The sequence below is a fragment of the Ambystoma mexicanum genome, chromosome 11 (assembly GCF_040938575.1).
Source record: "Ambystoma mexicanum isolate Mex_15411 chromosome 11, UKY_AmexF1_1, whole genome shotgun sequence".
In the NCBI taxonomy this organism is placed as follows: Eukaryota; Metazoa; Chordata; class Amphibia; order Caudata; family Ambystomatidae; genus Ambystoma; species Ambystoma mexicanum.
The window spans coordinates 1,211,661,482-1,211,685,063 of NC_090934.1; the positions used below are offsets into that span (position 1 = coordinate 1,211,661,482).

Consider the following 23,582-nt stretch of genomic DNA (forward strand, 5'->3'; position numbering starts at 1 on the left):
CCAGCAAGTATAATTCTAGGTCCCAGGTCCTTATGTGTTTTTCCTTTGTTTCTGCAAGATTCCTTGCTAATTCCATCTCGTGGTTTGTGTGTTTGTTTGTAACCCGATTATACAAGGAAATGGGTTGAATGCCTGGTGGGGCAAGGACCAGATACTGACTATCACGGGAACTTAACTAAATAGTTGAAACTTGTCAGTCAAGTGCAGTACTTATCCATGTTGCCATCCTACCAAAGGGTCTTCCTTTGGACCCCTTGGAGGCCGGAACATGGAATATCTTACACCCCTGAAATATGATCGATCCCATCAAAATATGATCGATCCCATCACCCATGTTTCCTGAAAGCATAATATATCATGTCCCCAAACCAAGCTACAGCAATCGGGATCTAACAGATGTTTTCTGAGGCCAGCTATATTCCAGTAGATTAGTCTGACTTATCTCCCCTTTGGCTGTTGCTTCAATTCGGGGACAGGATTTTGCCAATCTACATCCTCCAGATTGATATCAGCATGTCTGCTACTCGGCTCCTGCCTATATGGACCCTTGGCTATGGGTCAGATTCCGCAAAATACATGATTGACATTTTCGAGTGTCCTTAGGCTGCTTGTTAACTGTCAGCCTAATTGTAATTCTTGACCCCCGGTAAGGGTATGCCCGGAGTTCTATAGACAGTAGACCTTCCATGAGCCAATTTTTTTTTTAAAAAAAGACAACTATCATATCCTCACTCTGGTCTCACACATTTTAATAAGTCACTCCTAATAATGGTCATACACCCTCTTACATGCCTAACATAATAAGTACACTATTAATCAAAGACTCCTGGGTTTCATAGAGCACATTCGTAAGTTTCTCTACATTGGGCAATGTGACAGATGGGTTAGTCTGCCATGCCCCCCGAGGGGCGGAATCTTTTGGGTATTTATTCTGTTCCCTACATGAGTCATGTATTAGTCCTCCCATCCTTCTATTCCCCAAGGGGATCGTGTTGTGTGGGCTAATCCATGACAACATGGATTTATGGGTGTTCGAGTTATGCATCTGCACATTTCCAGTCGGGGGACAAGGAAAACCTTCATGCACTCTCATGTAGCCTCTGTCCACATGACGAGACACTTGTGTATTTATAGCCAAAGGGTAAGAAGATCTTCTCAGCTCACTTATGTGTCTCCTACCCACCTGGTGTAGTACATTGCTCCCTCCATTAATCGGTGGGCAAATAGTTGGCCTATTCACAGATAGACTTACTTTGGCTGGGGCATCTTTAGATGTTGCCTCAATCGTTGGATTACTACCAATCTCCTTGCCTGTGGGGCTACAGGCATCCTTACTTAAATGCGCTCTTGACAGCATTTCCTTAATACAAGCCAAATCAGTGCTCAAACGATAAAAGTGTTCCTTAATTACTTTTTCAACAATTGGAGGTCATTCTGAATTGAATCCGGTATGTAGTTACCTATTTCCACCTGAGAGATACTAAACTCATTCAGACCATCAGTGTGGGTACGTATACCAATACTCGGTTTGGTGCCCTTACAATGATTTAATCCCTGTGATGTTCCTATTACTCCTCCGAGGGTTCCTATAGGTGCACAACTCACCTCTTGCTTTTTAGCATCGCCATCAGGGTGCTGTTCAACCCCCAAGGCCTGATACCTGTTGCATGCTGGGATCATCATTTCTATATTACCCTCACCGTCCTCTGGGGTAGAATTTGACACCCCCCATCATCCCATTCAATGAACGTTGAGCATTTTTTCCACCAGATTCTCTGGTCGAGCTGTCTAGAGTTAATAGGTCCACAACATGTATGTGTAATCCAATGACCTGTACCCCTGTATCTCCATTGGCTATAATAGGGAGGGTGTAACTCCCCACCCCCCCCCCCCAACACCTCCCTGCCCTTCAAATTGCCCAATCTCATAGGGCCTTTTTGCTTTTCGAGACGTCTCAAAATTCTTTTGTGGCGGGTGGGTTTTAGTACTGGTGCTACACTTCCCCACGGAATTCCACTGTCTTCTACAACTGATACACCTTTTGCTGCTCCTGCAGCCCTTCGGCTGCTTGGGAGCTCTGCCTTTTGGGCATGTTTACCCTCTATGCCATGCAGCAGGTTATAAGTATATTGGTTCGAATAATTTAAATACCCTCTTGCCACACCCTTTTGGTTTGTGCTGCTTTACGTTTTAACATTCTACCAGTTGATGTTCAAATATGCCTTTTACAAACATTACTTGCGCAATATCCCTGAATACACACTCCCAGAACAAATGATTAAGCTTCACAAAATGAATTGTTTAAAAGCTAAAACTTTAAACTTGTTAAACATTATCGAATCAATATAATAAAATACTTTCTCTGTAACAAGGCGCAGATCAAATTCTAATCAGGCGTACCAGAGGCTTTTAAGTGAATGCGGCTCCTCTTAGGAATTGTGAGGGTAGTATTTTAAGGTCTTTTATGAGACTGTATGTGGTTACTAGTAGAATATGACTTGCTTAGCGGACGGACACTTCCCACTATGCACCCAACTCTGTCAACTTGCTACTAGTCATTATACATCGCACCACGAAAACCCAATTGCCTTTCACACTGTATTGCATAATGTACTAATCGTCTGGCACATCGAAGTATGACCTGCAACCACATTCTTAAGACTGCACAACCTGCAACCTTATTCTTAAGCTTGCATGACCTGTACCCAAATTCTTAAACTTGTATTCCCTGTAACCACATTCTTAAGCCTGCATGACGTGTAACCAACTTTCATTACAGCACCTCATTTGCTTTTCACTCGTGCTGTAATTTTATATAATTTCTGCATCTTCTCTTTAGTTCAGTATTCATTGTATGTTGTTGTATTTCACAAAATACTTGGTACTTTGTTCACAATTCGATATTCCTTTGTTCAGGTTCCAAACCCCATTCTTAACAATTTCAGTTTGTTTGGTATCAGCAAATACCTGATTCCCAACCCTGGAATGCTCCGGCCCGAGTGTTCCCTTTCTCACACTCAGCGGGGCTGGTCTGCTCCTCCTGTCATCTTCTGGCTTGTCCCCGGCTTCCATTTGCCTCTCGGGTATGCGTCAGGGGCTCCGGCAAGCAGCGCACACCTCCTGTGAACCTCGCAGCAGTGGCCCACTGTAATTCGGAGAATTTAGTGTTCTCCAGCTCCAGCTGGGGACAGGCGGCATATGGGACTGCAGGGGCTCAGATCTTCTCACGGCCCGCTCGGGTCGCAATGCCTCTCTCACCCCTCTGCGGTACACAGCGTCCTCTCCACCAGCCCCTCTGCAGCCTGCTCCTCACCTCAGAGCTGTGGCCTTCACACAAGGCAGATCCAACTTTCCTCTCCGCCGGTTTCTTCATTTATGCGCCTTTGGCCTTTCAAAAGGTTGCAGGTGCATGTCTTTTGCCTGACCATAATAACACCTCTTAATGGGACGTGCCTGACCTTTGCCTTTCTTCCCTAGTCCTCTTCTTCGTTTCAGTACCAAAGCAGTGAAATTGACTAGAACTGTGCAGCAATCCTAGTTACCTCTTCCTCGTCCCAGTCAATTGGTGTGTGTGGAAAAGACTGAAAATCCCCTACAAAGGCAGGGGATGGTAGGACTCATCCTCATTTGAGCAAGGGGGATACCCTCTCTCACCTGAAGACATCCTCTCCCCACTCCCAAAGATCCCTTCACGCAGGTGATCCTCCCACACATATCCGCCCCAGGGTCAGGATCCAAAAGCGATGGCCTTTCCCTGGCCACCGGTGAAGGAAGTGAGGGTGCCCTCAGGTTCCTCACAACACCAATCTCCTTTGAAAGAGATTTTATAAACACATACCATGGCTTTCTATCCTCTTCAACAGCCCACTGGTACCAGTACCAGCTCCCGCTCCTAAGACAATAGCACCCAGCTTGGGTATCATCTGTGAAGCCACACTTTCATTTGCAATACATGTGATCATAGCGACTCAGTGGTCATACTGTCACATTTGGCTGCTTTGGGGGATCACCCCTCTTTTACCAACCTCTCACAGGATTGCCGGGGTCCTTGTAGTTCTCATGGCTCGAGTGTTGCAAAAGGATCTGTGTCAGGATTCCTGATAACACGTATTATGAGCTTCCTGTAAGAGGATTCAATTCAACACTACAGCTAAGTCAACGCCTAGTCTATAATACTGACTGAAAACCCTTATTGATATATCTTTATGTCCAGTTCATGCGTTCTGGATGACTACCCCTATATAACACCCCTCTCTTGGAATCCCCCTGACCCCACTGAGCCAAGAAGTAGTTCTGTTTTGCAAGTTTAAAAGGTTTATTTGATAATTTAAAATATATATATATCACACTTTATAATAAATTAATAATTGAATAGCACACTTAATCTGATATGATAAAGGTCAACAACGGAGAATCTGGCACTAGCACACTTCTTATAATCACTAATGAGTTGACATGAAATGGATAAGGTAGCACACTGGTAAATAGGAACAAAAGTATAATGTGGTAGAGGATGCTTTATGTAAGCTCAGGTGGATGCAATATTCAATGAATGCAGTACAGAAAATACTCAATATGATTTCAACCAAACAATGTAATCACTTTTCTCTGGCAATCCCCTCCCCCCCTTGATGCAAGGCAAGGAAATGGAAGGAAAACACACAGTTCTCAGAAATGCAATCAATGTAATTCAGTTCAATCCCCCCAAGCTTAGACTACAGAAGTTTAAAACACAGATAGGAGTTTTGAAAACACAGGCCCGAATGCTTTGATATGTGCTAGCAATGGATGAGAAATATGCTGGAAATGCTTTTTAATTCCCTTTCAGAGGTTCAGGGTGAGTGGTATCTAGTTAATATTAGTCCAGGCTCACACTAGCAATGATGCAGGGATAGTTAGCAGGTTAAACGAATTTCTGGCAAATGGAAGGCAAGCAGCAGCAGTTTTTACATGTGAAGAAATTTGCAAATCGCTGCAAAATTCGCGGATGCGCCGAGCGCTATTACAGAGGAACCACAAGGACTATCTCTATCGTTTTGGGGTCCTAGGAAAGCCTAGGATCTCAGCTTCAAAATGAAAGTTACTGCAAGTCTCTAGCACAAACGGTTGCGGAGATATGAACGATTGAATAAAGGTCGTTTTTCAGATTTAAAATTTTAAACGCACACTTTTTCAGCTTTAAAAATGATGGCAGGATAACACAATTGCTAAGCTGCAGTTCTACTTAGGTTAAAATGGATTGAATTATATTATTTTAACTAAGAGATGGGTTCTACACAGTTCTGCTGGGTACTCACACTATATTCTTGAATTAAATGGGCCTCGTCACGGATCTGGTCAGGGTTTTGGACTGGGCTCGGGTCTCTCTCTGGGCACAGCACTGCTTTCTCTCTGGGTACAGCACTGCTTTCTCCCTCTGGTCTGGTCTCTAGTTCTGGATAGATTGAAGTCTCTAGTTTGGCTCTCTGGAGGTTTGATGGAGGTAAAGTCTGGATCTCTGGATGTTGTATGGTCCGGCAGAGCGCGTTGCAGCAAATGGAATTGAAGGTCTCTATCTGTCCTGTCTGTCTGCTTTTATGTGTTTAGAATGTGGGTGTGTTCTAGCATCACTGACCCTACCTCTCTCTCAGCTTCTAATTGGTCAAACTTCCATTTATCATTTGATTGGGGAATGAACTGTGAGTCAGAGGGATGTCATTTTATGGCTTGCAGATAGGACACTCCTCTGTCAGATTGCACACATTCTATATTTGATAATAAAAGACATATTTCACAGTTACACAGTTGCTTGAAATTACATATACATGGTGTGGCTGAATTTAGCCATGTCTCTGTCCAAATCTGCTCTTTCTAGGAGCTTGCATTCAGAGATGGCACATAATGGACTTTTTAACTGATTTTTCAATTTCTGACATGGACCCAACTTTACATACATGTGCGCAGGGAGTAGGGACATTAACTGATGAAGTTTCAGACTTTTAACATGCATACATTTAGAGTAATATCCACTTTTCCGCTAAACCCCCCCTGAACACGCCACCGGGTCGAAAAACCTCTTAAAATGTGGGCAGAAAAATCACAAGAATTATGGTATCATTTATAAAATTTTCACATGTCCGCTCTATGAGTTATTCATCTTTTTAGAGTTATGTTCTGGCTCCAAAGGGGTGTGGTTTTCTCTCAGCACAAGGTAGAAATACTGGTTAATCCAGTTCTGCCAAGCCAGCTTGCTCTCACAGGCAGTGCCCCTCCCAGCTCCTGCCAAAAGGAAGCTACATTTTACGACTGCGGTAATAAAAACCTTTGCCTGAGTGAAGAGGGCTTTGTTCACTCTCCTGCAGAGCACAGGTAATTCAATTATCAGATAGATGGCATATCCTTAGTATGAGCAGCAAAAGGGCAGTTAGGCCTGGGAACACAGCTGTGACTCAAGTTTCACTCCTGATGGGGGTAGTTGCCAGGCAGAATTCAGTTCCTTAAGCCAGGTTTCAGATAAAATGTCACTTTTTGTTCCCCAGTTCCTGCATTCAAATAAAACTAAACATTTTTACATATGCAGCTAGAATGCTGATTCTAAGTTTAAAACTATGACATTTAAACAATTGCAACCTATGTGACACTCAAAAGTAGGTCACTCAGTCAATTTAAACATTTAGATTTTTTTTTAGTGTCTTTCAGTCCAAATTTACTTAAACTGCTGCAATCCACAGCTAAGCCAGTCTTGTTATAAACCTTCAAGTCACTTCAGAATATAACTTTACATTGGATCCACCTCTTAAAATGTCTTTCTTTGGCATGTTTTGGGTTCATTTATTCAGTTTTCTACAAAAAAGTAAAATCTGGTGTTGTTTTAAAACGCCGGCTTTTGGATAGTGGTGAGTACTGGTACTGCACCCATTTTTGGGATTTAACAAATGAATTCCCCACAGTTATGGGTTTGCTTTTGGCAATCAGCATTGCCATTCCCAATGGTTTCAGACTACTGTGTGGGTAGTCCAATGGTGGTTTTAGGCAGTGTCCTTCTGTGCCCATAACATCGGCAAAAAAATGGGTGGCAGCCTATTCTTCCTGCATTTCCCTGTGCATTTTCTGGGAAGCTCTGGCCATCATGATGTTTTCATGTCAGTACTGCACAGTTTTGAGGTACGGCTCGGATGCATGGGTAAATACATCCCACAAGCCCCCCTCTTGCGATGGCCATTCTATTTCACGAATGGGACTCGCAAGACCTGGGATGTTTCCTCATCTTCTTCCAATAGATGTCACAGTTCAGCATCTTTTCCTCCATCCGGTACTGATCGATCGGTTCTCCTCGCCGGTCCTGATGGGAATATTGGGCGGTCCACTGGGCCCATTGGATCTTCGTTCCTGGTCTCCGGATCGTCCTTCTTGGTCATTCTTCATGGTTTCATCTCTCCTAGGACGACAAAGGAAGAGCGGCAATACCTATTCATAGACGTTTTTCCACCACTGTTGAGATAGTGGGGCAGCATATGCATTTCATCATCACGAAACATTACATTCTTATTTTGAAAAAAAAAAACAGTATAACTAAGAGACAGTTTCATGCAAATCACAATATTTTAGAGACTAGATGTGGTATGTTTCATGATTGGAACTGAATTAGTCTGAGACAGTACCCGCTAGGATTCCAGAGGATTCCTCCAGTTGTTGTAGAGTGTGCCTGGGATGGCAACATTTCAACTGGTTTATGTGGACCCACTTGTCTTCCCCCGCTGCCAAAGGACCTTTGGGGATGTGGATTTTGTAGGCCACAGGGGAGATCTTGTCGATGATCTCAAAGGGTCCCTTCCATGTAGGCAAAAATTTGCGCTGCTTGGCCTGGTTCCTTTGGAAGTTGTATAGATAGACCCGGTCCCCCACCTGATATTCCTTCCTGGAAGTTTTCAGGTCATAGTGGGTCTTCATGCTATCAGCTGATCTTTCTAGATTCCGCTGAGCATAAGCAAAAGCATGTTGAAGGTGTTTCCTTAAATTCTCCACATACTCATGAGTAGTGGAGGCATTTATCAGTGTCTGCTCTTGGGTCCTGTAGAGCAAATGCTGAGGAAGCACCATCTTGCGCCCAGTCATCAACTCAAATGGTGACATTTTGGTTGCAGATGAAGGGGTAGATCTGATGGCCATTAGGACCAGAGGTAATCGGATATCCCAACTTGGCCCAGAATCTGCCACAAACTTTTTTAAGATGCTCACAATTGTCCGGTTATATCTCTCTACTGCCCCAGAAGAAGCTGGTCTATAAGCAATATGCAGCTTTCTCTTGACCCCCAGTATCTCCCACATCTTTGTCATTACTTCACTGGTGAAGTGGCTACCTCTGTCTGACTCAATCCTTTGAGGTAGACCAAAACGGGAAAAGATGTAGTTAATCATCAAGGCAGCTGCCATTTCTGCCTTGCAGTTTGGGGCTGGGAGACATTCCACCCACTTGGTAAACAAGCATGTCACGGTCAACATGTACTTATTCCCCCTAGCCGAGCGAATCACAGGGCCTACAAAGTCGATTTGTAAATCTGACCATGGCAGTGTCATCCCCCTCTTTTGTAAAGGCGCGCGGTGCGTGAGGGATGATGGCTGAAATTGTGCACACACAAGACACCCCTTCAAATATTGGTCGAGGTCCTGCCCCATGTGTGGCCAGTATGCAACCTCTCTTAAAATTTCCAATGTTGTGTGAAACCCCCGGTGACCGGCAGTGGCCGCATCATGGGCGTGACTTAACATCAGGCTTCGGAATGAGGTAGGAACCACCCACTGATCGTGGCCAGCTTTGGATTTCCTTACCAACAAACCGTCTTGGATTCGGAACATTTTTGGACATTTCATCAACACTCTTAGGTCCTCTTTCCCAATGTAATCGGTATCCGTCAGGGGAAAGTTCTCAGGGTCCTCAAGGTGCTGGTAAAATTTACCAATAATTGGATCCCCCTTCTGAGCGGTAATCAAATCAGCATCAGGGGTCTCCTTACTCCATTGTACAATTGAAAGGTCGTTGTGAGCATTTGTCTGGGACCTAGTGATGGCAGTGACCTGGATTTCCCCCAACAGGGACTCAATCTCAATTAGATCCCCTTGGATGGCCCCGGTTTTGGCCAGCTGATCAGCTAAGTCATTTCCAGTTTTGTCTGGTCCCTCTACTTTGGAATGACCCTTGATCTTTTTCCAATAGATGGTCATCTCATTCGAGGTGACCAGATCATCAATGTTTTGGATCAACTTCCCATGTTTCAAGGGTTTGTTGTTAGCACACAACATGCCTCTGGTTTTCCAATTAACCAGGTGCTCCACAAACCCGTTCCGTACATAATCCGAATCTGTGATTATGACCAGTTCGTGGAGTTGATGCTGGACCGCAGCGAGGATGGCCTGATGCACAGCCATCATTTCTGCCACCTGACTACTTCGGGGACCGATTTTGTATCCAGCGGAGGGTTCTGGGGACTCATTCACCCATGCATTCCCTACGCCGGCCACTAGTTCTTTCTCCCCGTCGTTGTCAACATGGTAAGAGCATCCATCCACATACACAGTGGGCATTCCCTCACACTTGTCTTCTTCAAAGACTTTGTGGGGGGAATTAAGGTATGCCTCCATGTTGTCCTTTATTTTTAGACTTTCGTCCTCGAGACAGTTTTCTCTGGCACAATCATGCAAGTCAGCCAGACCTTGCGCGAGGGGACTCTTCTTGTTTTGGCCATATCTGACCTCCACAGGAAAGCCTTGCATTGACAGAATCCAGGAAGTAATTCGGGAATTACTCACATTTCCGGCCCGGATTCTGTCACTTTGGAGATATTGCAGAGGCTGGTGTGGAGTCTCCACTATGATGTGTTGCCCCTGGATAAACGGGCGGTAATTCTTCAATGCCCACACCGTTGCCAGGAGTGCTTTCTCACAATCGTTGAATTTCTCCTCCACAGAGGATAAAGTTTTGCTCGCATAGGAGATTACTTTATTGACCTTGTCATGCTTTTGGTATAATACTGCCGTCAAGCACGTATTAGAGAACCCTGTCTCCAGGAAGAACTCCTTGTTTCTGACAGGGTAAGCTAGGCAAGGCGCTTGTGAGAGGCTTCTTTTGAGTTGTTTTACCGCCTCGGCTTGTTCTGGACCCCATTCCCACTTGACCCCCCCCTTCAGGAGATGAATCAGGGGTCTGGTGATCTCTGCGTAGCCCTCAATGAACTTTCTGCTGTAATTAGTCAGTCCAAGGAGGCTCCTTAGTTCCCGCAGAGTTGTGGGGTCTTTCAGTTTCTGAAGTGCTTCCACTTTCTTTTCCTGGGGACAGAGACCCTGAGGAGTAATCTCATGCCCCAAGAAATTAACACGGGTTCTACACCACTGTGCTTTCTGAAAGGAAAGTTTTGCTCCGGCGGCCCTCAACTGGGTCAGAACATAACGGATCTCCGCTATGTGTTCCTCCACAGATGAACTTTTGATGAGGACATCATCTACATAAGCCAGGTTACCCCTCGCACCCAGGTCGGGCATGGCCTTATGTAGGAAAATATTGAACTCATTACCGGAGTTAAGGTATCCGAAGGGAGTCCGGGTCCATGTGTACTGCTGGCCCCCAAAGGTAAAAGCCAGTTTGTATTGGTCCTCCCTGCTGACAGGCACGGTCCAGTATCCATTGGTCAGGTCTATTGAAGTGAATACCTGTGACCCCTGAATCTGGGCCAGCCCTTGGTCAATGTAGGGCAGAGGCCATCGGGAAGTATGGACCCGTTTGTTGAGCTCCCTGAGGTCGGCGCAGAGTCTCCACTGGCCGTTTGGCTTCAATATTCCCAGCACCGGATTATTGAAGGTGCTGTGGACTGGACGGATTATTCCCCGGGACTCAAGGTTCTTAATTATTTCAGTAAGGGACTCCATTGATGCGAGAGGCAAGCGATATTGCTTCACAAACACAGGAGTCATGCCAGGGTCCGTGGGGATTGTTGTTGTGTGGATGTCAGTGCGACCACAGTCATATGAGTCTACCGCAAAGAGATCTTGGAAATCCAAGAAAACTTGTTTCAACTTTTGCTTTTGTTCCAGAGTCACACAGGCATCAGCTAGGTTGACTCTCTCTTCCACCATCTGCCTGAAGCCTGGAAAGACTTCTGGTTTGGCTATTTCCGCGGCCTCCTCCAGCTGGGTGGAGAAGTCCCTGGTCAGAGTGCTGATTTGGACCGGAGGCTTCAGGTGGGAAAGGCAGCCCTCATGTACCTGGAAAATCACCTCATCCCTCCTGAAGTCACACGTCACATCTTCCTTACCATAGGGGCAGGAAGTGTACACCAGGAAGTTCCCCCCATGCCGGGTGAAAATCCTGTCTGGTGTTGTATTGTCCTCACTGTCACTGTCAACACAGTCCTTGGGGATTGGTCCTAACAGTTCATTTACAAGATCAATGGAGAAATGTCGGTCATCAACTGCCATTCCAATAATGGTGCCTGCGGCTAGAGTAATACTCTTTAAGTCGCTGTTATCCACCTCTATTAGAATGGTGTCATGTTCTATGTTGACTAATGGTGTTGGGTTTACCCCTAACCCTTGCTGTTGGAGAGAAGCATTTAGATGTATGTAAGCATCAGGGTTTTTCAACTCTTGTCCCCTTTTAACTTTCACTTCCAGGGAGAATTGTCGGGTCCTTTCTGGGATGGTGACTTCCTCTTTAACCTGAATTTCAACTGCATAAGGTAGCAATTGAGCTGACCTAAATGCTTTTTCTGGATCATCAAAGCCCATGGGATTATCCGCTAATCGGGACCAAGCTTTGAAGTTTATTAGGTCCAAACTAATGGCAAAGCGATTGAGAATGTCACTGCCTAAGTAAAAGGCGGCAGTGACGTCTCGCACGACCCAACAATTATGGACTATGCTCTTGTTGCCAATGGAGATTTTGAGCATACACCTGCTTGGCAGGAGATGTTTTGAATTGGGTGCTTCCAGGTCCATTTCCCATTTGTCTATCAGTTTGAAGGTGGGAATGGCTGGATCTTTTGGAAGTTGGCGAAACATGGCTTCGCTGATGAAGCTCTTACCGTTGTTCACACACACTCGAGCGAGAACAGAGTCCTTCCCATCATTTAACTGAACAGGGATGAACAACTGCTCTCCAATTTGCTGAATATCAGCCAGGCTTTGAGCTGATTTCACATCTTTCTGGACTATAGGAGTGGGAGTTTCAGATTGTGGATTGGTATAGAATCTCAGAGTGTTTCCTTCCAGCGTGGAGTACCACTTTAGACTGGGAGGGAGGTTGATTTTCAGAAATAGAGAGGATCCCCCATCACCAGTCTGTTGTCCTACTGCTATTACTGTCACGTCTGGAATTTGGCTATTCTGGAAGTGAATTTCTACTTGGTCAGATTTTTGTTCAACCATGTGGCAGGTGCCGTTTAAACTAACATGGTTGACACTCTGTTTTAATTTTATTGGTCGGCTAGTCTGGGTCCAGAGGACCTTGTTTACACAATCTATTAGGGGTGACAACCTTCTCAGGAGGTCATTCCCTAGTAAACAAGGGGTGCCCTCCGGGGTCACAACTATGACCGGGTGTTTCAACTTATGTCGCCCAATTTTAATGTCCAAGTCTGCAGTCCCCTCAACGGGAATTTCCTTCCCGTCAAAGTTCTGTAGTTGTCCCGGAAGAGAGGTGAGAGGAATTTGGTAATTCTCTCCCCTTCCTGCATTCAGTTCGTCAAAGGCCCTTCTGGACAGAAGGGTAGCTTGAGATCCAGTGTCCACCAGTGCCGAGATTGTACCCTGCCCCTGTACTTGTACCGGGGCATAATATCTTCCCTCCTTCTCCTCAAGGGGGCACAGGTAATGTACATTTTTGGACAACTGGTGGGCTAACTTTCTGGTTTTGGACATTGCGAGAGAAGAATTTTGGGCAGAATTCTGTGTAGAGCCTTGGGAATCTGAAAGAAAAATTTGGCAACTGGAGATCAGAGCCATTGTGGGTTCCCCTGGTTCCGGTTCTGGGCCGCCCCCCCCTTTTTGGAGGCAGTCACCAGGATGGGTTTGAACCAGGGGATTTTCTTGCGGTTGGTTCTGGGATGAGATGGTGGGCGGCGGTAGCTCAGTCTCCACATCTCCCCAGTCTGGATTTGCATCCCTAGGGACCCATTTTTCCTTGGGAGGAGTTCCCCCCTCTCTGAAGGAGAAGATCCTTTTCCCAGGATCCTCTGAGGATCCCTCTCCCTCAAATTGGAAGATCTGTACCTCCTCCTCAAACTGAGTCTGTTTGGGTCTTTTGTTTCTCCTACCCCCCCTCTGCTCCTTAGGAGGCAGACTTTCAGGGGCAAGAGATTTTGTTTCCGGTTCCTGGGTTTCCAGGGGCTGTTTACAAGTGAGGAAGGAAGCTTCCTCCAAGGCTTTACACCCCCCTTCCCTTTGTGCCTCCTCCCTGGGAACCGGTGAGTTATCGGGGTGCTGCCCCCGTCATTGTTCTGGAGCACCAGGTCCAGAGTTGGGTGCGTTCTGCGCCGGCATGCTGATCTGAGGGTTCTGCTGAGCCCTCAGTATGTGACCCATATCCCGCGCCATGTTTTGAACCTGGCGCTCTAACTGGGAAACCCGCTCAGGCTGATACGGGGCCCTGTTTTCTCCCCTGGGCTGATCCCGGGAAGGGTAGCTGTCCCTCCTCTGGTAATACCCCGGGTTGGGAAGATTTGGGTACCCCTCCACCCTTGGCCTCCCCTCTCCCGGATTCAGTGGTCTGGGCTCAGGGAATTGGGGAAAGAAGGATGGATGGTTTTGGGGCTGAAAGTTGGGTGGATACCTGGGGAAAAAGTTCTGCCCAGGATTTGGAGAGTTTCTGCCCTCCGGTGGGAAGTTAGGAGGGAAGTTCCCTGGGTTAGGTGCTTGGCTGGATCCCCCCCCCTTGGGCTGGAGGAGTCCACACATAACCCAGGATGGGTCTGTTTCCCTTGTAACGGGGACTTACATAATCAGGAGAGCGAGGGACCCCATTTGTGGGGCTGCCTCCCTGGCTCCCTGTCTGTGACTGGCCCGAGGACCTTCTGGGCCTAGCATTATTAGGTGCAGGTAGGTTTTTAGGCCCCCCCATCTCCAACTCTAAAACGGGGGTGACCTTTACCTCTGCCACCTTGGCAGCAGCAGGGGTGCTGTTGGCTTTGGGGTTTTTCTGGGCATTACTTTTGCTATCTATCGGTTTCTGCACCTCATAGATCCGGGTAGCCTGTTCAATGACCCAGTCTAAAGATCTTTTCTCGTGAAAATCCCTCACGAGCTGGGTCATGATATATTTGGGCAAGGCATGGAAAAACGTATTTATAAATTCCCTGCTATCCGTGCGCACCCTTCTTGTGGTCTGTGCAAAAGCACGCTTTAACTCCTGCACAAATTCTTGTGGGGCCTGATCCTCCCCACATTGCAAATTGTAGGCTGCCTTGCGAGCCTCTTGAGGATTTCTGTGAACAGAAAAATGTTTCAGGATGGCCGCCTTATATGTGGACCATCTTAAATGATTTTGGTCCTCCAGCCCCGCAAAGAAACTGGAGTATTCCGGGGAGAATGTCCACTTTACATATTGAATACAGCTTTGGCTGTCCTTCAAATGGAAAGTCTCCATCATTTGTTCAAACAACTCTAAGTGCTCCCAAACAGAATACTTAGCGTTCTTATGGTAAGGCGTGATGACGCTCCTGATCGCCTTAATCTGCTTTAAGGGGTCCTTAAGCAAGGCCCTTTTTGCCTTATTGGCCTTTTTGGTTCGGGTAACCCTTGTCCATTCTTCCTCTGACTCAGAGGCACTGCTCCCAGAGGTTCCCGTCTGTTCTTCCAGGTTTTCCCGGATTCTGCGAGCCTGGGAATGGCTGGCAGAATGTGGGGACCTGGTCTCCTGTGTCCTGCGCAGTTCAGAGGAGTCTTCAGATTCCTCCTTGCTGCCAGGATTTGATGGGTACCCCCTCCACTGACCTAACTGGACAGAGGTTTTCAGGATGCCCTTAATGGGCCTACTCTCCTGGGGTTCCCCATTGAACTGTACTGTACTTGGGTGCCCATACCCGGATGCCCACCCCTCCATTCCTGAGTGGTTCTGGCCTATGAGCCCCATACTCTTAGCTGGATAGTAATCTGCCATCCCTGTGGCCCTGTGCTCATGTGCGCCAGGGAACATGGGGGTGGCAGAGTCCAGGGACTGAGAGGTATGAGGGCCTCTGGTACTAGGGCTCCTGAGGTTATGCTCCGGAGTTTCCCTTTCCCAGCGAACCTCATCTCTATCCGCCCCTGCTCCCTGTTGCAATGCAAGAGCCTGCATTTGTGCCTTCAGTTCTTCAGTTAAGGCCTTACTGGACTCTATCAGTCTCTCCTGCATCGCTACCTGTTGTTGGAGCCTATCATTGTGTTCACAGAGGGCCTCGTTTTCCCTCTGTGCTTCCTGGTTGGTCCTGGAGAACTGGGCCAGTCTTTGCTGCAGGAGGGTTACTTCCTGAGCTGTGTCCCTATTGGCCTGCTCCTTTCTTGCTAGAGCATCCTCCACCCTCCTGGTGTGCTCTAACAAGTTCTGGTGTTCTTTTTGGAGATCACCCAGTCCCTGGTGGGCCAGGTGATTTTCTTCCATTTTTCTTTTTAAATGGCAGACTTCCTGGCCTAAGGCGTCTCTTTCCTGACTAAGAGCCTGCATTTGTGCCGCCAGGTCGTCCCTTTGCCTTTGAAGGGCACCAGCTTTCTGCCGTTCCTGATCAAACTCTGCCTGGGTATCCAGATCTTTCAGAATTAGTTTGTTGCTCTCTACCTTCACTCTATCTAGATGACTTTGCAGGGTGGCTACCTGCTCCGTGCATGCCCTGTTAAAGTCTAATTGTTGCTCCAGCTTTTTCTGGCTCTGCAGTAAGGAGTCCAAACTGTCTTGGTGCTCCTTCTGCAGGGCCAGAAATCTAGTATCCTGTTCTACCTTTTCCTGTTGTAGGATGCCCATATCCTCTTTTATTTTAATGATATATTGCCTACTATCATTTTCTGCCTCCTGGCTCCTCTGCAGCCTCTGCTCAGAAGAGTCCAGATCAGATTGGGCCTTCTGTAATGCCATCTGTTGCCTATTTGCCAGATTTTGGCTTTCAGCACATCTATCCTGCATGTCTCCCATATATAGGTACAGGTATGCTGCTATCCTGGCAATCTTATTGTGTTCCTCTTTGGCTTTAGGAGCCATATATAGTTCACTCAGGGCCACATGTAAGGGACCCTGATCTCTATATATATCTGACCCTGTTTCCGTGACCTGTTGCATGATGGCCTGCAACCAGACTGTTTGGTCCTGGTGAGTCCACTCACCTCTCACAAATAACTTATGTAAGAAGTGCTCTCTGGCTATTTTCATATCTACCAAGGTCGTCATTCTAGAGATTGGTCTCTGTCCTGACTTACAGAAGTTAGTATTTTTTTTTTTTTTTTTGCAGAACAGAACTTTTCTTGGAGTGTCCCTTTTGAGGAATGCTTCACAGCGTAATGCAGCGTGGTGATCCGACCGGATGTATGTATCCCGTCAGTTAGCACACTGTATTAAGCTGCACAAGTGGTAAATCTAACCCAACGTCTCGGCTCGAGCCCCCAATTTGTAAGAGGATTCAATTCAACACTACAGCTAAGTCAACGCCTCGTCTATAATACTGAATGAAAACCCTTATTGATATATCTTTATGTCCAGTTCATGCGTTCTGGATGACTACCCCTATATAACACCCCTCTCTTGGAATCCCCCTGACCCCACTGAGCCAAGAAGTAGCTCTGTTTTGCAAGTTTAAAAGGTTTATTTGATAATTTAAAATATATATATATCACACTTTATAATAAATTAATAATTGAATAGCGCACTTAATCTGATATGATAAAGGTCAACAACGGAGAATCTGGCACTAGCACACTTCTTATAATCACTAATGAGTTGACATGAAATGGATAAGGTAGCACACTGGTAAATAGGAACAAAAGTATAATGTGGTAGAGGATGCTTTATGTAAGCTCAGGTGGATGCAATATTCAATGAATGCAGTACAGAAAATACTCATTATGATTTCAACCAAACAATGTAATCACTTTTCTCTGGCAATCCCCCCCCCCCCTTGATGCAAGGCAAGGAAATGGAAGGAAAACACACAGTTCTCAGAAATGCAATCAATGTAATTCAGTTCAATCCCCCCAAGCTTAGACTACAGAAGTTTAAAACACAGATAGGAGTTTTGAAAACACAGGCCCGAATGCTTTGATATGTGCTAGCAATGGATGAGAAATATGCTGGAAATGCTTTTTAATTCCCTTTCAGAGGTTCAGGGTGAGTGGTATCTAGTTAATATTAGTCTAGGCTCACACTAGCAATGATGCAGGGATAGTTAGCAGGTTAAACGAATTTCTGGCAAATGGAAGGCAAGCAGCAGCAGTTTTTACATGTGAAGAAATTTGCAAATCGTGGCAAAATTCGCGGATGCGCCGAGCGCTATTACAGAGGAACCACAAGGACTATCTCTATTGTTTTGGGGTCCTAGGAAAGCCTAGGATCTCAGCTTCAAAATGAAAGTTACTGCAAGTCTCTAGCACAAACGGTTGCGGAGATATGAACGATTGAATAAAGGTCGTTTTTCAGATTTGAAATTTTAAACGCACACTTTTTCAGCTTTAAAAATGATGGCAGGATAACACAATTGCTAAGCTGCAGTTCTACTTAGGTTAAAATGGATTGAATTATATTATTTTAACTAAGAGATGGGTTCTACACAGTTCTGCTGGGTACTCACACTATATTCTTGAATTAAATGGGCCTCGTCACGGATCTGGTCAGGGTTTTGGACTGGGCTCGGGTCTCTCTCTGGGCACAGCACTGCTTTCTCTCTGGGTACAGCACTGCTTTCTCCCTCTGGTCTGGTCTCTAGTTCTGGATAGATTGAAGTCTCTAGTTTGGCTCTCTGGAGGTTTGATGGAGGTAAAGTCTGGATCTCTGGATGTTGTATGGTCCGGCAGAGCGCGTTGCAGCAAATGGAATTGAAGGTCCCTATCTGTCCTGTCTGTCTGCTTTTATGTGTTTAGAATGTGGGTGTGTTCTAGCATCACTGACCCTACCTCTCTCTCAGCTTCTAATTGGTCAAACTTCCATTTATCATTTGATTGGGGAATGAACTGTGAGTCAGAGGGATGTCATTTTATGGCTTGCAGATAGGACACTCCTCTGTCAGATTGCACACATTCTATATTTGATAATAAAAGACATATTTCACAGTTACACAGTTGCTTGAAATTACATATACATGGTGTGGCTGAATTTAGCCATGTCTCTGTCCAAATCTGCTCTTTCTAGGAGCTTGCATTCAGAGATGGCACATAATGGACTTTTTAACTGATTTTTCAATTTCTGACATGGACCCAACTTTACATACATGTGCGCAGGGAGTAGGGACATTAACTGATGAAGTTTCAGACTTTTAACATGCATACATTTAGAGTAATATCCACTTTTCCGCTAAAACCCCCCTGAACACGCCACCGGGTCGAAAAACCTCTTAAAATGTGGGCAGAAAAATCACAAGAATTATGGTATCATTTATAAAATGTTCACATGTCCGCTCTATGAGTTATTCATCTTTTTAGAGTTATGTTCTGGCTCCAAAGGGGTGTGGTTTTCTCTCAGCACAAGGTAGAAATACTGGTTAATCCAGTTCTGCCAAGCCAGCTTGCTCTCACAGGCAGTGCCCCTCCCAGCTCCTGCCAAGAGGAAGCTACATTTTACGACTGCGGTAATAAAAACCTTTGCCTGAGTGAAGAGGGCTTTGTTCACTCTCCTGCAGAGCACAGGTAATTCAATTATCAGATAGATGGCATATCCTTAGTATGAGCAGCAAAAGGGCAGCTAGGCCTGGGAACACAGCTGTGACTCAAGTTTCACTCCTGATGGGGGTAGTTGCCAGGCAGAATTCAGTTCCTTAAGCCAGGTTTCAGATAAAATGTCACTTTTTGTTCCCCAGTTGCTGCATTCAAATAAAACTAAACATTTTTACATATGCAGCTAGAATGCTGATTCTAAGTTTAAAACTATGACATTTAAACAATTGCAACCTATGTGACACTCAAAAGTAGGTCACTCAGTCAATTTAAACATTTAGATTTTTTTTTAGTGTCTTTCAGTCCAAATTTACTTAAACTGCTGCAATCCACAGCTAAGCCAGTCTTGTTATAAACCTTCAAGTCACTTCAGAATATAACTTTACATTGGATCCACCTCTTAAAATGTCTTTCTTTGGCATGTTTTGGGTTCATTTATTCAGTTTTCTACAAAAAAGTAAAATCTGGTGTTGTTTTAAAACGCCGGCTTTTGGATAGTGGTGAGTACTGGTACTGCACCCATTTTTGGGATTTAACAAATGAATTCCCCACAGTTATGGGTTTGCTTTTGGCAATCAGCATTGCCATTCCCAATGGTTTCAGACTACTGTGTGGGTAGTCCAATGGTGGTTTTAGGCAGTGTCCTTCTGTGCCCATAACATCGGCAAAAAAATGGGTGGCAGCCTATTCTTCCTGCATTTCCCTGTGCATTTTCTGGGAAGCTCTGGCCATCATGATGTTTTCATGTCAGTACTGCACAGTTTTGAGGTACGGCTCGGATGCATGGGTAAATACATCCCACATTCCAATGGCAAGAAAATCATGCTGCCCACCTTTATCTATGGTTAATGAAATCTGGCCAAGTCTCCCTGGCACTGAAAACTCCACACTGGCTTCATGTCAAGCAAAACATATAGGCCCTCATTACGACCCTGGCGGAGGTCCATGGTGCAATTTGCACCATGGACCATGGCGCAGAGCTGCCAACACCGCCATGGGGGTTGGCGGACTTACCGCCCCATTCCGAGGTTGGCGGGGCGGTAAGTCCCCAATCCCCATTTACCCTTCCCCATTCCCATTTTTGCCCCATACGGTATAATGGGAGTGGGGAAGGCGTTAATTACGCCACCGTAAATTACGGTGGCGTAATTAACAACAAGTCCCGTAGCGCCATGGATTTTTCCGCCTGCAAAAAGCAGGCGTAAAAATCACCATGGCGCTACGGAATGTCGTAGTCTGGCGGAGAGGTACGCCATGCATTACGCTGGCGTAAACCCCTCTCCGCCAGGGTCGTAATGAGGGCCATAGAGTTCAGGATGGTCTATTTGGCCAAAAAAGCTTTGTACTGCTTTGCTCAAGGTACGTCCACGAGATATTCCTCACCGCCAGCTGTACAGAAGCCTATGATTGTCCTCACAGTAATACAAATTAATAATTAAATTGGGTTCTTATATCACGTTCTATGTCAGAGTCTAGCATCTAAGCATGAGAGCAGGTTTTAAACCTGTGCTGATCGGTCTTGTCTTGTTGCCCCTAAGCTATTCCCCAGCCTTCTCACCAACTAACCCTCCACCCGAACCAGATTATTTAAAATAACGAAGATTACTAAAAACACTTCACTTTTGATCTGCTGATGGTGACTAAGTTGCTGAATACCCCATCTGGCTTATTAAAGTCACATCTTTCATTTCAAGCTTTCTATCGTCCCTCCCACATGATTAACCTGCACTATGAAATAATAATTGAATGGTCTCAAACACATTACAAAAAAAAAAATGATAAAAGTCGCTCCTTTTCTTCCTCCCCATCACCTCCTACAGCGTGCAACACATTAGTTCAATGAAAAAGGAATGTGGACTCATTTCCTGTTCTGCTATTGGCCTCCCCTTGGAAGCATCACTTAGAAACAGTGAATTGATTTGTGTCTCCTTGGCTGTTCTGACTCTTTCTTTGGCTGCAGGGTGGTGGGGGCAATCAATCAGGCCAATGGGATCTTCTTGGAAAGCAGTCTGATGCAGGCCATATCACTGTCTGTTGCCCTCTGCCTATCTGCACCATAGGCAAATCACCTACCCATTGTAATTGTGAAAGACCTACTAGCCCTAAGCTAATGTATTATGTCTATCAATGCACTGTACTCATTTTTGTAACCATGATGTCATTCCTTCTTTAGTGCATGACCGCCAGAGGTAAAGGTGGACTGCACCCTGCACATCGACGGGAGCCAATCAGAGGCCTTCTTCCCAACTGCATCTTACCAGGTAGGTGGCATTAGTAACTCAAGCCCCTTCCACGTTTTTGAGTGTGTCCATGATTGAATATGAGGAATGCCAGTGTATTGTCATCGCAGGCTCCTCTTGATTGGCTCCTATTTGGGTGGCTGCACTGGAGCGAGCATAATGGAGCGTTGATGACGTGTGGTGGCATGCACCGTAGTGAGAATGCATAATTTAGAAGAGGGTTCATGGACTTTCCAGCCTATGCAGCTGCATGCAGAAGCTTAATCTTCAAATGTGACATTCTTTGAAAATTCGTATGCCGAACACTGGTGATGTCATTTTGCACATCTACTTGAGATTTTGAATGGGTGACTTTTTGGGCAAAGTTCTGGTTCCTGATGCACAGATTCCTTTGCCTAGCCTTATTTGTCCCTAGGTATCTGGTTTTACTCTTTCGCTCTCAATGTGTTTATCTCTGCTGTTTCTATAAGTGTCCCCCATTAGTATTTTTCTGTTTACTCATCTCTTTTTACATCCCTTATTCACTTCATTGTCTCTTGTGAACAGACTCTTTTTCCTAGTACCTTCTGCACAAATTCCCCTGCCTAGCCTTATTTGTCCCCCAATATCTCGTGTTGCGCTTTCGCTCCCAATGTGTTTATTCATGTTGGATATATTTAAATATCCACCTATATTTTTTCTTTTTACTCATCTATTTTTTCATTTACTAGTCACTTGTTTTCTTGTTAAATTCCTTTCTTTCGCCATTTTCCGCAGCCCTGGATCTTTTCTTTCTCTCTTTTGTATTTTGTATTTTATTGAATTTATATAGCCCTTTACTCCAAAGTGCTTTACATTAGAACAAGTAAACGGTTCCATGTGATAATATCGCCGCAAAAATATCGCCATACAAAATTTTTGCCATATTTTTGCGGCAATATTACCCCATGGAACCTGCGGGGGACACCCCGTAAGCCCCATATATTTTAAAAGGGACCGGGGGGCACCCCGCAACCCTCCTATCCATTTACCCCATAAATTATCCCCACCATAAATATCGCCTATGGCCGTTCCCGACGACCATATGTACGGCGATATTTTTGGTGGGAATATTACCTGATACCAAGTAAACATACAGCAAGCATAAGATGACAATTGAAACCACAACCTGATAACAGCATGAATAACAATTTACAATATTACAGCTGAGAGAAGGGTGTAGGATGGGGGGAGCTGAACTAGGGAGTGGGAGGTGGAAGAGGAGTTAAGGATGGGGGAAAGAGCGGGAAAGTGGGGGAAGAAGGTAGGTGAAAGTGAGACAAGAATAAAGGCAGGAGAGGGGAGGAAGGGGAAAGAAGGGATGGAGAGGGTGAAGAAGAGGAGAAGTATAAGGTGAGGGTAAAGGGGAAGGGAGAAGGTACAGGGGGAGGGGTGCTAGGTAGGAGAGTGGAAGAGGTAAGATTTTAGAGATGAGCGAAAGGAAGGGTAGGAGGGAGAAGAGCGGATGTGAAGGGGGAGGCAGTTCCAGTGAAAAGGATCAAGGAGTTGGAAGGAGCGGAAGCGGGAGGGGGCACAGGGTGGAGGAGGAGGAGAGAGTAGGAAAAGATTAGCAGAGCGGAGAGGACGAGAAGGGGTGTGAAAGGAAAGAAGGGAGGAAAGGTAAGGGGGAGCAAGATTATAGAGGGATTTGAAAACAAGGCAGAGGAACTTGAACTTGAGTTGGGAGTGGAAAGAGAGCCAACCTAGAGAGGTGAGGGAGGAGGAGATGGAGTCAAGAGGTGAGAGAAGGCATAGAGAGCAGATGGCAGAGTGGTAGATGGATTTGAGAGGGGAGAGATAGGAGGAAGGGAGTACAAAGACAAGGGAGGAACAGTAGAAGAGTCTGGAGAAGAGGAGGGAAGTATTTAAAAGTGTAGTGGTGTGAAAGGTAATGAGGGGTCGAATTTTACAAATGTTATAGAGGTGAAAGCGACAGAATTTAGCAGTGAGAGTAATGTGTGAGATAGAGAGAGGTGAGGGTCAAGATGGAGACCAAGGTTGCGGGAGTGGAGAGAGAAGCAGAGGTGGGCGGGTGGAAAGAGAATGAAGGGGGGAGGGGAGGGAGGAGGGACAGTGATAGCAGGGAAGAAAAGGAGTTCAGTTTTATCAGTATTCAGAGTAATGAAGTGTGAGGACATCCAGGATTTAATAGCAGAAAGGCAAGAAGAGAGTTTATCATGAATATCAGGACAGAAGGAGGAGAAGGAGAGGAAGAGTTGGGTGTCATCAGCATAGAAATGGTGCGAGATGCCAAAAGAGGAGATAATAGGAGCTAAGAATGAGGTGTAGAGTGTGAAAAGAAAAGGGCCAAGAACAGAACCTTGGGGAACTCCGTAGTTGAGAGGAAAAGAAGGGGAGGAGGAGCCACCCCAAAAGACAGAAAAGGTGCAGTTGGAAAGATAAGAGGAGAGTCAGTTAAGAACGTTGTCCTTGAAGCCAAATGATGAAAGGGAGGTGAAGAGAAGATGATGG

General features: G+C 45.6%; 1 protein-coding gene across 1 annotated transcript in view; it reads left to right on the forward strand.

Moving 5' to 3' along the window:
* The window catches only part of LINGO1 (leucine rich repeat and Ig domain containing 1), a 6,683,609-nt gene that overhangs the window by 4,364,991 nt on the left and 2,295,036 nt on the right, over positions 1–23,582 (forward strand). The window contains exon 7 of the mRNA XM_069624566.1: positions 21,026–21,113. The gene's annotated coding sequence lies outside the window, so the exon portion shown is untranslated. The remainder of the gene's footprint in view (positions 1–21,025; positions 21,114–23,582) is intronic.